This window comes from Phoca vitulina, unplaced genomic scaffold, assembly GCF_004348235.1.
Source record: "Phoca vitulina isolate PV1807 unplaced genomic scaffold, GSC_HSeal_1.0 scaffold41, whole genome shotgun sequence".
Lineage (NCBI taxonomy): Eukaryota > Metazoa > Chordata > Mammalia > Carnivora > Phocidae > Phoca > Phoca vitulina.
The window spans coordinates 6,627,611-6,638,583 of NW_022589744.1; positions in this window are offsets into that span (position 1 = coordinate 6,627,611).

Here is a 10,973-nt window from a genome sequence, read left to right on the forward strand (position 1 = left end):
AAACGCAGGGGGAGGTCAGGGTACCCGGAAAACTCCGTTACTATTGGCAGAATTCCTTACCGTGCAGTTGTTAACCTTGGGCAGGGTTTTAACCTCTAGGTGTAACCTTTACCTGTAATACGAGGATGGTACGAGAGACGTCATTTCAAAGGTCCCGTAAGAGAATGTACGTGACCCACTTAACTTAGCGCCTGACTCACGGTAAGTATTCAGTGAAGTCAGTAGTTATAAAAAATTCTTATAAGGAATTAGTGGCACGTGGCCGTGCTCAGTAATTATTTCTTGATGAATACTGATTATAGGTTCTCATTGAATTCACACAAGCACTGTGAGAACTAGGATTATTTCCCCCCATTTTTATAGTCGAGAGCCTTGAGAGTCCATAATGCTAATCACCTGGTTAACATCTTGGATTCTGTGCAAGAGCGGGGATTTCCACCCAGGTCCTGATGCCAGGCCCCGTGTACTTTCCACCACACTTGGGTGGGGAGACTACTGTCATTCCTGAGTCTTGAAGTCTTTGTAAGGAATAGTATGTAAATTCCCAGAATGTGCTCCACCTGGTCTCTCTCAATACGGTGTAAGGTGGTCCTCTCTTCTCATTAAAGGAGGCCAGACCCCTCTTTCCACCCTCGCAGGCTTACAGACACACAGACACATGTCACTTGCCTTATACATTTAAGAACCACCCTGAGCGTACATTTTGTTTTATTTTATTTTTGGAGATTTATTTATTTATGTTAGAGAGGGGGGAGGGGCAGAGGGAGCGAACTCTTCAAGCAGACTCCCCGCTGAGCTCGGAGCCCGACTCGACTGGGGGCTCCGTCCCAGGACCCTGAGATCATGACCTGAGCAGAAACCAGGAGTCCTACGCTCAACCGACTGAGCCATCCAGGTGCCCCCTAAGTGTCCATTTTATTTTTTTTTACTTTTTAAGATTTTATTTATTTATTTGACAGACACAGCGAGAGAAGGAACACAAGCAGGGGGAGTGGGAGAGGGAGAAGCAGACTTCCCATGGAGCAGGGAGCCCGATGCGGGGCTGGATCCCAGGACCCTGTGATCACAACCCAAGCCGAAGGCAGACGCTTAATGACTGAGCCACCCAGGCATCCCCTTAAGTGTCCATTTTATTTTATTTACTTTTTTTCTAAGTGTCCATTTTAAATGAAAAATACAAACATACAAACAAAAAACGACACAGAAACGTCCTCTGGTTAAAGCAGCTTGGTAATCCAGAAATTCTTTGTTATTTTAAACCAGAAGATTCTCTCTGAGAAAGATGAAAAGCACAAAACTAAAAAACAGAAAGGCCACTAACCTTATATGCGTTCTTATCCTCTGAGACAGTATGATGGAGATGATACAAGACATTTCCTTTAGTACCTATTTGTTTTCAAAAAATCTTTGATAACTGGCCTGCCCCCAAATGAATAAAAGCTGTTCTCAGACCCTAACTTGATGCAAGAGTAGGAGCATCTGTTGGAGAGGATGTGACCTCAGGGTGACCTGGGAGCTGACCCCGGGCAAGGGTGGGCTCCTCGCCCCTCCCTGCCCTTGAAATGTACCAGGTACGTTCCTTCCGCCCCTGCTCCACGTGGGAGCCATTCTCAAGCACGCAGTCCTGAGAGAGATGGTGTGTGTGTGGGGCGGGGGGCGGGGGGGAGATCCCTTGAAGGTCTCCCCGAAAATGTTTAAGATTCTGGCGGCGCCCAGGACCAGCCTCCGTAAGTAAGTTCCCTTGCTTCTTAAAACCACCCCCTGCCTGTCTGGAGAGGCCTGCCTTTCTGTCCCTCTGTGTTCGGGGCCAGTTTCAGGAAGCCCTGGACGGTCTAGCCACCAGCATCACAGATGCAAAGGGGGTTCGATCCAGATCCAGCGGGGTAAATGCCCTGCCCTGGACAGTGCTGGCTCCCCACGTCCATCTCAAAGGTCGAGGGCTCAGTCGAAAAGGCCCTTAAAATATCTTCTGAGTTTTTATCTGTTGACTTTAACAACTGGGTTTAAAAGTAGCATTCATTTACATCCTAAATATAAATGAATTTATTTTGTCCTTCCGTGCCCTTGACCTTGACTTGCGGTGGCTTGGAGAGAATTAGCAGTGGACTCTTACTTGTTCTTATTGAGGACAGGCCTTGAGAAACAAATGGGCTTTCTGTGCATTTGTCTGTCCACGAAGCAAGGGATCTGATGGAATGTGGTGCTTGTGTAGGGAGGCAGGTTGGGGCTCAAACGCCTCTGGTTTGCCTCAGCTCTTCCTCCACACATGAGCTTATCCTAGAGCTGAAGAAGAACTCCAGAATGTTCCTTTTGGTTTTATATACCTGCAAATGAAACTTCTGTGGAACATCTTATTCGGTAGATTTTGCATCGCTTGTGATTATTTAAGTACGTGGGAAGGAATTCTACAAAACATGTATATGGAATAGATACTGGAATATATATAAGTTACAGTTTAAATACATGTTCTTCCAGTCATTCCTGGTAAACTGTAGAATAATGGCCTCTCTTCTCCCATTGAGCCTTTCATTTTAAACATGCAGGGATACACTCTCTACATCTTTACAAAGGAGAGTTTTAGGTCCGGACGCCTTTGCCATGGGAATGTGTTCTTGCTGAATGAATAAATCAAAACCGGACAACCTTTATTTAATCAGAAATGGGTCTGTAGGGCTCTCCCCCAAATGGCTAGAAGCCCATTAGCAGCATGTCCCACAGCAAGGAGCAGCCTTCACAGGTGGAACGTCCATGGAAAGGATGTTCATGGCTGATGTTCTTTTCCTTGTCTCCCCCCCCCCACCGCTTCCCTCTCCTCTCCTCTGCCCCCTCCTCCTCCTTCTTTAAGAGATGACATAATTTAAGACACTGCCACTGGTGATTGAAAACATGTATTTACCTTCCTATTTTGGAAATGACCTAAAAGGAAAACATGACCTAAAGGAAGAAAACGACAGGTTAGAACAGTCCATCCTTCCCTTTGCGAGAATAAATTTTTCGAGTGGAAGGGTTGGGCTCTAGGAGCATAACATGATGGTAGCCGGAGACCATCTGCTCCGTGGCAGGTGATGTTTGGTGCTCCTTTGGCACATGGAAAGATGTGTGGGTGGGTGAGTGTGTGTTTTTACAGAATTCCCCCCCTCCCCCAGGACCCCCTGGGAAGGGCAGAATGAGGATCTCATCCCAATGGCATAAGGAAGTAGAGTTACGGGCTCTTGAGGGCTGTGTGGGGACCACCCCCAGTCTGACACACTATTATTGTCTTCTCAACAGTCCACTCAACACCCTTCATCCTCACCCAGGCTGTCGAGCTCATCTGTGTTATGTTGACCCTTCAGCCTGAGGTTGTGCTCTCCCCCAGCGTAGGCAAGAGAGCATGGGCTTCCTCAGGTCAGCAGGAAGGCATGCACATCAGGATAATCTGGAAACCTATTCAGGAGAAATCCCTTTTGTCTACGAAGTTACACATATTTTAACGGCCTGACCTATAAAACCACAAGCAAACAGACAAAACATCAACAAGAAAGAGAAACAAGGAAAAAAATCTATGATGTCAACAACCAAACCAAACTGAAGCCAAAACGGTCCTCTGTTTCCCTGGGTGACTAATTTTGAACATAATTAAAAAACAAGCATTGCAAAAATGAGATTTTCAGGTAGAAAATGTAGATAAGCAAGAAGAAAAAGAAAAGCATCGACAACCCCAACGTTCAGGGATCGTCTCTATTGTCAACATTTTAGGGTATTGACTTTCTGTGTGTGAGTGTGTGTGTGCATGGGCACACGCATTTCCTTCTGTCCACATCCAAAACACACAATATATCAACTGACATAATATATACAATTTACAAAATATATATATTTCTAAATGGGGACATTTTTGCTTTTATTCCTCTTACACATTCCCATTCTTTAATAATAGCAGAGTATACTTGTGTATGGATATACTCTTGTTAATGTCATTGGCCTTTATTCTTGGGTCTGTAAGATGTTTGTTTTTCAATTTTTCCTTCCTATTAACTACTTTATTTTTTATTTTTTTAAAAGATTTTATTTATTTATTTGACAGAGAGCACGAAGCAGACTCCCTGCTCAGCAGGGAGCCCTACACGGGGCTTGATCCCAGAACCCTGGGATCATGACGTGAGCCTAAGACAGATGTTTAACTGACTGAACCACCCAGGCACCCCCTAGTAAATACTTTATAAAAGTTGTTTCTGTAGCTGAATTTTTTTTTTAAATTTTTTTATTGTTATGTTAATCCCCATACATTACATCATTAGTTTTAGATATAGTGTTCCATGATTCATTGTTTGTGCATAACACCCAGTGCTCCATGCAGAACGTGCCCTCCTCAATACCCATCACCAGGCTAACCCATCCTCCCAACCCCCTCCCCTCTAGAACCCTCAGTTTGTTTTTCAGAGTCCATTGTCTCTCATGGTTCTTCTCCCCCTCCGATTTCCCCCCCTTCATTCTTCCCCTGCTGCTGTAGCTGAATTTTTGTGACATTACAGATGCTTACTTAGGATAAATTCCTACAGACAGGATTTCTATGTCAAAAGTTCAGAACATCTTCAATAGCATGTAAGTATTTAACATGTATTGTCAAATAAGGCCAAACTACTTTTTTAAAAGGTTTTACCCACATACCCTCTCGTCAACAATGTATGACACTATCCAGGTTCTCACTGCTCCTGAGAGTAATCATTGAAGAGATATTTAAAAGTGAGTTTTTATTTCTATTTTTTATTTATTTTTTTTAAAGGGAATGTTTAAGGGAATGACTAAGCAGCTTCATTCTACCACTTGGAATATTCAGACTTCGCTGCCAAAGGAAGGTCTTTTTCAGGAATTCACTTGTTACCAAATGACTTAGAGTCCTCTTCAAGGCAGAAGCCCACGGTGGCTGGTGGCCGTGCTGAGGTGCTTGTGTGTTGATTTGTAAGAAAGGTCACGTCTTTCTTGCTGAATTCAAAGGAGCGGAAGCTGGCTTGCATCCAGGTGGGATATCCTGATTGGAAGTCAACTCTGACACTCAGCTTTGCTCCTTCCTTACCATCCTTTTAGTGCAAATCCCTTCAAGGAGAGCGTGATGCCTACACATGCTGGTTCACACACACACAGAGTGCCACAGACACGTGATCTGCTTGACTCATCCTGTGTGGCTTTGGGGTCCAAGGGGAGGAGAAGAGGAAGCAGGCTGAGAAAATTGGAAGTTCTTCCTGGTAAGTCCATATCAAACTTGAGTGTTTGGCCCACGAGGAGCTGTTATGTAAATTATTTGTATTAATAACAATGAGTAATAATTACAAAAAATATCGTGTGTGCTGCCAAAATTCCATTCAGTGCTATACAATATGCTTAGGTCAAAGTCCTCATTAGACCTTTTATGATAACCTTGAAAATCATGTCTTATGTTTGCAAAGCCCTTTAGAATTGACCGGGTGTTTTCATATTTATAAGCTCATGTATGGTGAGTTGTCAGATTTGGTGGTGTTTCATGCTTTTTACCTGTCTTTGAATAATGCTCAATGTCAGACCTGTAGATTCTTTCTGTATCAGGTTTATAATTTAAATCCTTACCTACAAAAATAAAGATGGACTAGATGGACTCACATCTTTTATCCTATTTCTTCATGGGATGCAGTAAAATTGCAGATGTGGTTGGCTGTTAGGACACATTTGAATAAATAAAAGAACCATATAAAAATCAGACTGTGGCAAGATCAAGATATGCTTTCACTCAGTGCTCTGTCCCCTGGGAGTCAACATGATCAGGTCCTGTGGGTCTTGGATTAGAAAAATCCCCAAACATCTTTCATGCATGGCTGGAAGTGTAAGACTTGGTGTTCTGGCTCCGGTCCAGGGTGAAGGGGAATTTCAAAAGCTGGTTCACATATTTGTAATTTTCCAGTTTGAGGTACACACTTCCTATCTTGGCCATTTGTGATCTCTGGGAGCAGTCAGCAAATTGGTGATGAGGAGGGCAAAGGCTTCTTGATATCTGAAAACCATGAAGTGCTGTGGGATGTTTTTGGATGAAGAGTTCAGGGAGAACATTAATTTTGCAACCGCTGTGTGGTCATTAGCACGGTTCTAGACTTACCAAGTTTTATTAGTGTGGTCTGCATTATTAGTTTACTTGGAGCATCATTATGAATTATTGCTGTTGTCAATTCTCCTATGGAGAAGCCTTGGTAAACTGGAGGAAGTACAAAGGTGTAGGTTTTTGTTGTTTTTAATTCCAGTTTATGCACAACAGCGCACTAAGGTGCTTGGTAAACCTACAAAAAAAGATTTGTTAAATCCCAAAAAGAGACGCTGGTGCACGGGGCCAGCAGAGGAAGCTTCAGAGAACAGAGGGATCCCAGGGGGTCTTGGAGCAACAAAATAGTAGCATGAGCAACGAAATGATTGAGATGGACGATTCTCACAAAAATTAGTTAAAATGATAAAACCAACAGCCACTGGACTCTGCAGGTTAAGAAATGGCTTTTCAAAAGCCAGACCAGAGTGCTAAGAGAAATCTCCCAAGAAGATGGACACGTGGTTATGTCCCATGTGGACTGGATGGCTCATCATGGGGGTTTGGTGGGTGTGATCCCGGGAGCTGCCCTGTTCGTAATTCAACCTGGGTACCGTGTCTAGGCAGAAACCCTTGTTGGCAGAAGGGAGGGGAGCAGAGGACACTTATGTGAGAAATACCACCAGTACTTTTTCACTGTGAAAACTTACAAATCAACCCCAAGCCATTGGTGATGGCTACCCTCCACCCCGGTAGTCTAACCTGATCTGTGTATCCTTCTAGAGGGTCTCCTCTGTGCTCTTTTGTGATTTGGGCTTTCTGTAAAGGGTACCCCGTTGCACACATGAACTAAAACTTGCTTGTAGCATGTCAGGGGTTTCTCTGGAAGCTCCTTGCATGTCAGTACATCCAGAACCACATTTTTGCCTGAAAGGACAGTGTCGCATTCCATACTCTGTATGTGCACTCATCTACAAATGGATATTTAGGTTTTTGTGATGCTGCTGTGTGGTAAGAATGATGGTGTGGATTTCAGGTGTTTGTTGTCAGTTTGATTTTCTGCCCAGGCAGAGGGAGAAGAAATGATATTCCAGGAATGTCTAAGATGAGTTGGCTGCCCATTGGAGATAGGACTGGTTGGCTGGCTAGCAGAGTTAGGACTGGTAGACACAGTTTTTGGGTATGCACTTGCCTAAGTAGACCCACGGTATTCCTTTTACTTAGCCTGAGAGGCAAATTGCTCCACCAGAGTATTGCAGGATATGTGTGTGTCCAGTCAGGGGAAATTTGTGTTGATTCCGATAGGACAATTAGACTCTATTAACCTTCGTCTCTTTCCCTAAGGGTAAGTAAAGGAAAAAAATAATTTTTAACCTATATTTTAGATTTTACTGAGAACCTTCTCTTCTACCCACCATTTCTTTATTAATTTTTTTTTAAATTTTATTTTATTATGTTATGTTAGTCACCATACAATACATCATTAGTTTTTGATGTATTATTTTTTAATAGATTGATAGATGATAGACACAGTTGTGCAAACTTAACATTGTGGCATTAGTTTATGGCAAAGCTTAGGACATATTCTTTACGGCCAAAGGTGTTGGTATCGATTATGGATTTTAGTGACTGTGTTGCTAGTTCAGTGGCTGATACCTGACCAATATCTGGTTACAACCCACGTGTATCATTTGAGTAGCCATGAAAGGCATTGGTTTTACTCTTAAAATCATTAAAAGAACAAATTCTAAACAAATTCTCTTATGGAGAACAATGATTTGATCACAACATTAGTGACCATTAGAGGACCAACTAACTAAAATGTCCCAGTTAAAAAATATTAATTTTGTTCATGGGCTTTAAAGTTTTAATATTCTTGTTCAGCAGAAAGGAAATATCTTATAATGTGACCCACGCTGGGGGATATTTCATTTAAGGTTCTAAGCCTTCTATATTCTAAAATATCCTAAAATAAATATTAGGTGTTTCAAAAAATAATGAAAAATAGGCTTTTCCCTGATGACTTTGGTTGCTGGCTACCTTTCTAAGTAGAGTGAGTTCATTTCGAGGGATCAGAGAGCAAAGGGTACAGGCGGAAATAGCTAAAGATAAACCCCACTCTCCTGCCATCTCTCAGGGCAGATTGTATCTTGTCAGGTCCAGCTCACGGGGGAATTTCAGATTTCAGAAAGGGCCCTGATAGGAGTGAACAATTGGCTTTGAATTTTGACACTCATCACAGATAACTTGGACTTTTTTGGGAAATTTGATGATGACATACGATGAATTTTCTTATCTGGGAAAGAAGATGTGTTTTCGAAGTACTTTTATGGAGCAGAGTGGAACTTTCTGGAAGTAATCTAGTTTTGATTGTACTCGCACTTACTTCTCCACTGCTGCTTGAAATCGTAACATCTTGGCGAATTCTTACCTTGCTCCGAAATTAGGCAGGGACTCTTTGCTTACTCTCTCAAAGAGAGATGGCGTTTCCAGTTACCCCGGCTTAGGAAGCAGAGTGCTCTTCCTCCCCTGGGGCTCAGCTCTGCACGGAGCAAAGGAATTGGCTTCTTTTGAGTCCTTTTTTGATTTGTTGTGCTAGTTTGAGCAAGAGGAACATGAATAGCCTTGATTTATTGTTGCTCATAAGAGAACAGCAAACAGACCAGCTCTGTGATCTATCAGGTAATCGGCAAATGTTAATGGAGCGTTTACTGTATACTTTCCATTGTGTCATGTGCTTTTGGGAATATAGGAATAAATTATCAGAAGTTTCTGAACCAGCAGCCTTCCCACCAGCCCTGTCTCCAGGCAGGATCTCCCACTTATCTTTACCTAAAAGTCCCAAGTCAGATAACATTCAGAATTGCATCCTGCCTTCTCAGAAACATCTAACACATCAAGAGGGAAAGCAAATGTTGGCACATACTGGAGCTCTGGCCTTGGGCTTTCTTGAACTTGACTCCTTGCCCATTCTTCTTATTGGTGTCCGGGACCTCTTGCTGGCCGGGCTTTTGTTTTGTTCCTGAGTCTACCACTGGCCTGTCCAAACCTTGTGCCTATTCATGTGTCTGTTCCTGTCTGTCCCAAGTCAGCTTTCCAGCTCCAATGCCTATTAGATTCCATTCCTGCCAACTCGTTAATCTGCCATAGCCCTGGCCTCTTTGGTGATCCCAATTCTAGGTTTGTGCTCTAGATTCGGATTTGTTTCAGCTCACAGCGATCCCAAACCCTGGTTTATAACAGTCGTGGCATAATTTAGCTGTTCTCAAGGGGAGGCTGGGCAAGAGGACATACATGTCTCGGTGAAAATTTATTACCTCTTTAGGGAACCTGGTTGTACTGTGCTGGGGAGCTGTGAAAACCCACCAGTATGGTTATAGCTCATCAGGACCACGCTCTAGAGTATGATAGTTCCAATTCTCTCTTCTCTGCTTCCCATCTGTGCAGCTTTGAAGAGGCTCTTTGTCCTCAGTTTCCTCTCTGTGAAATGTGACTATGACAAATAAATCTCACAGGGTAGTTGTGAGCTAGAAAATGTGTTCACTGTCCTTAGCATAGAATAAATGCTTAGTCACTGATAGCTGTTGCTTTCATCATCATCATCACCTGGAAAATTATGAGTGGTGAGGTGTTATGCCTGCTTTAATAACTGGGAAGTCATGGGGCACCTGGGTGGCTCCCTCAGTTAAGCATCTGCCTTCGGCTCAGGTCATGGTCCTGGTCCTGGGGTCCTGGGATCGAGCCCTGCATTGGGCTTCCTGCTCCACAGGAAGTCTGCTTCTCCTTCTGCCCCTCCTCCCACTCATTCTTTCAATCTCTCACTCTAAAAAAAAAAGACCAATGTGATAAACGGGTGCAAGGGAGGTGCCAAATGTAGTGGGGGACAGAAGGGAAGAATGGGATGTCTAATGGTTCAGAGAAGTGGGGGGGTTCCATTCAGTAGTAAACATCCAACTGGGTGTTAAGGATGCTCTTTTCTATAGACAAAGCAGGGAGATGTAGGAATTTGTGTGATAGGCACTAAGAGTGTATATTTAGAGGAAAATGGGCTTTCAGTGTTATTTGTCATGGCCTATGAGTTTAGATTTTATTTTATGGCAAGTGAAGGATGTTGAGTGGGGTGGTGTTATAGTCACATCTAAGGAAAGATTGGCTCTAATAGTACGTGAGACAGATGGGAACTGGAATAGACCTGGAGATAGTGGGACGAGGTTAGAAATTATTGCATTTGTTGGGGCAGGAGGAATGATACTCTAAATTAGGATATAAGAAAGGCACGTATGAGAGTCATTTCAGTGGATGAAGCAAGAGGGTTGGGTTGAATGTAGAAGGCAAGGGAGGTAGAGAAATCGGAAACTGATTTGTTTCCCAGAGTCTGGGGAAAAAGTTGATGTTAACAGAGAAAGGGAAGGAAGGATGAGAAAGGGATAAAGGGGATAAAGAAAGCTGACCAGTCCCATCTCACACATGTAGGCATGATGTCTAGTGCCAGTAGGACATCCTGGTAGACATATGTAGCAGATAGTTGGAAAGTCCTGGTAAGGTGGTGCTGCTCAGATCCCTATGGGATCTAGCTGTTACTAAATCCAGGTGGGCTAGATTCTTTCTCATACTTCCCGTGTTGAGTATTACTTTTGGTATTATGCTCCTTAGATCTAATACCAACTTTCTCATTTGGAGGTCTACCCAACCGTACAGCTAGAGAAATAATGATTCTGACTGGCCTGTGTCTGTGTGTGTGTGTGTGTGTGTGTGTATGCACATGTGATTATTATAGCTCAGTCTACAAAGACACAAATAATCCTTTAACTTATCTGATCTCATTTTGCTAAACTGTAAAATATGGCTGATAATAACCAGCATATCTATCGCTCAGATGGTTGTATGTCCAAACTGGAATGTTGCTAGAAGCGTAAGTGCTTATAAATAAAATAAATCATCTTTATAC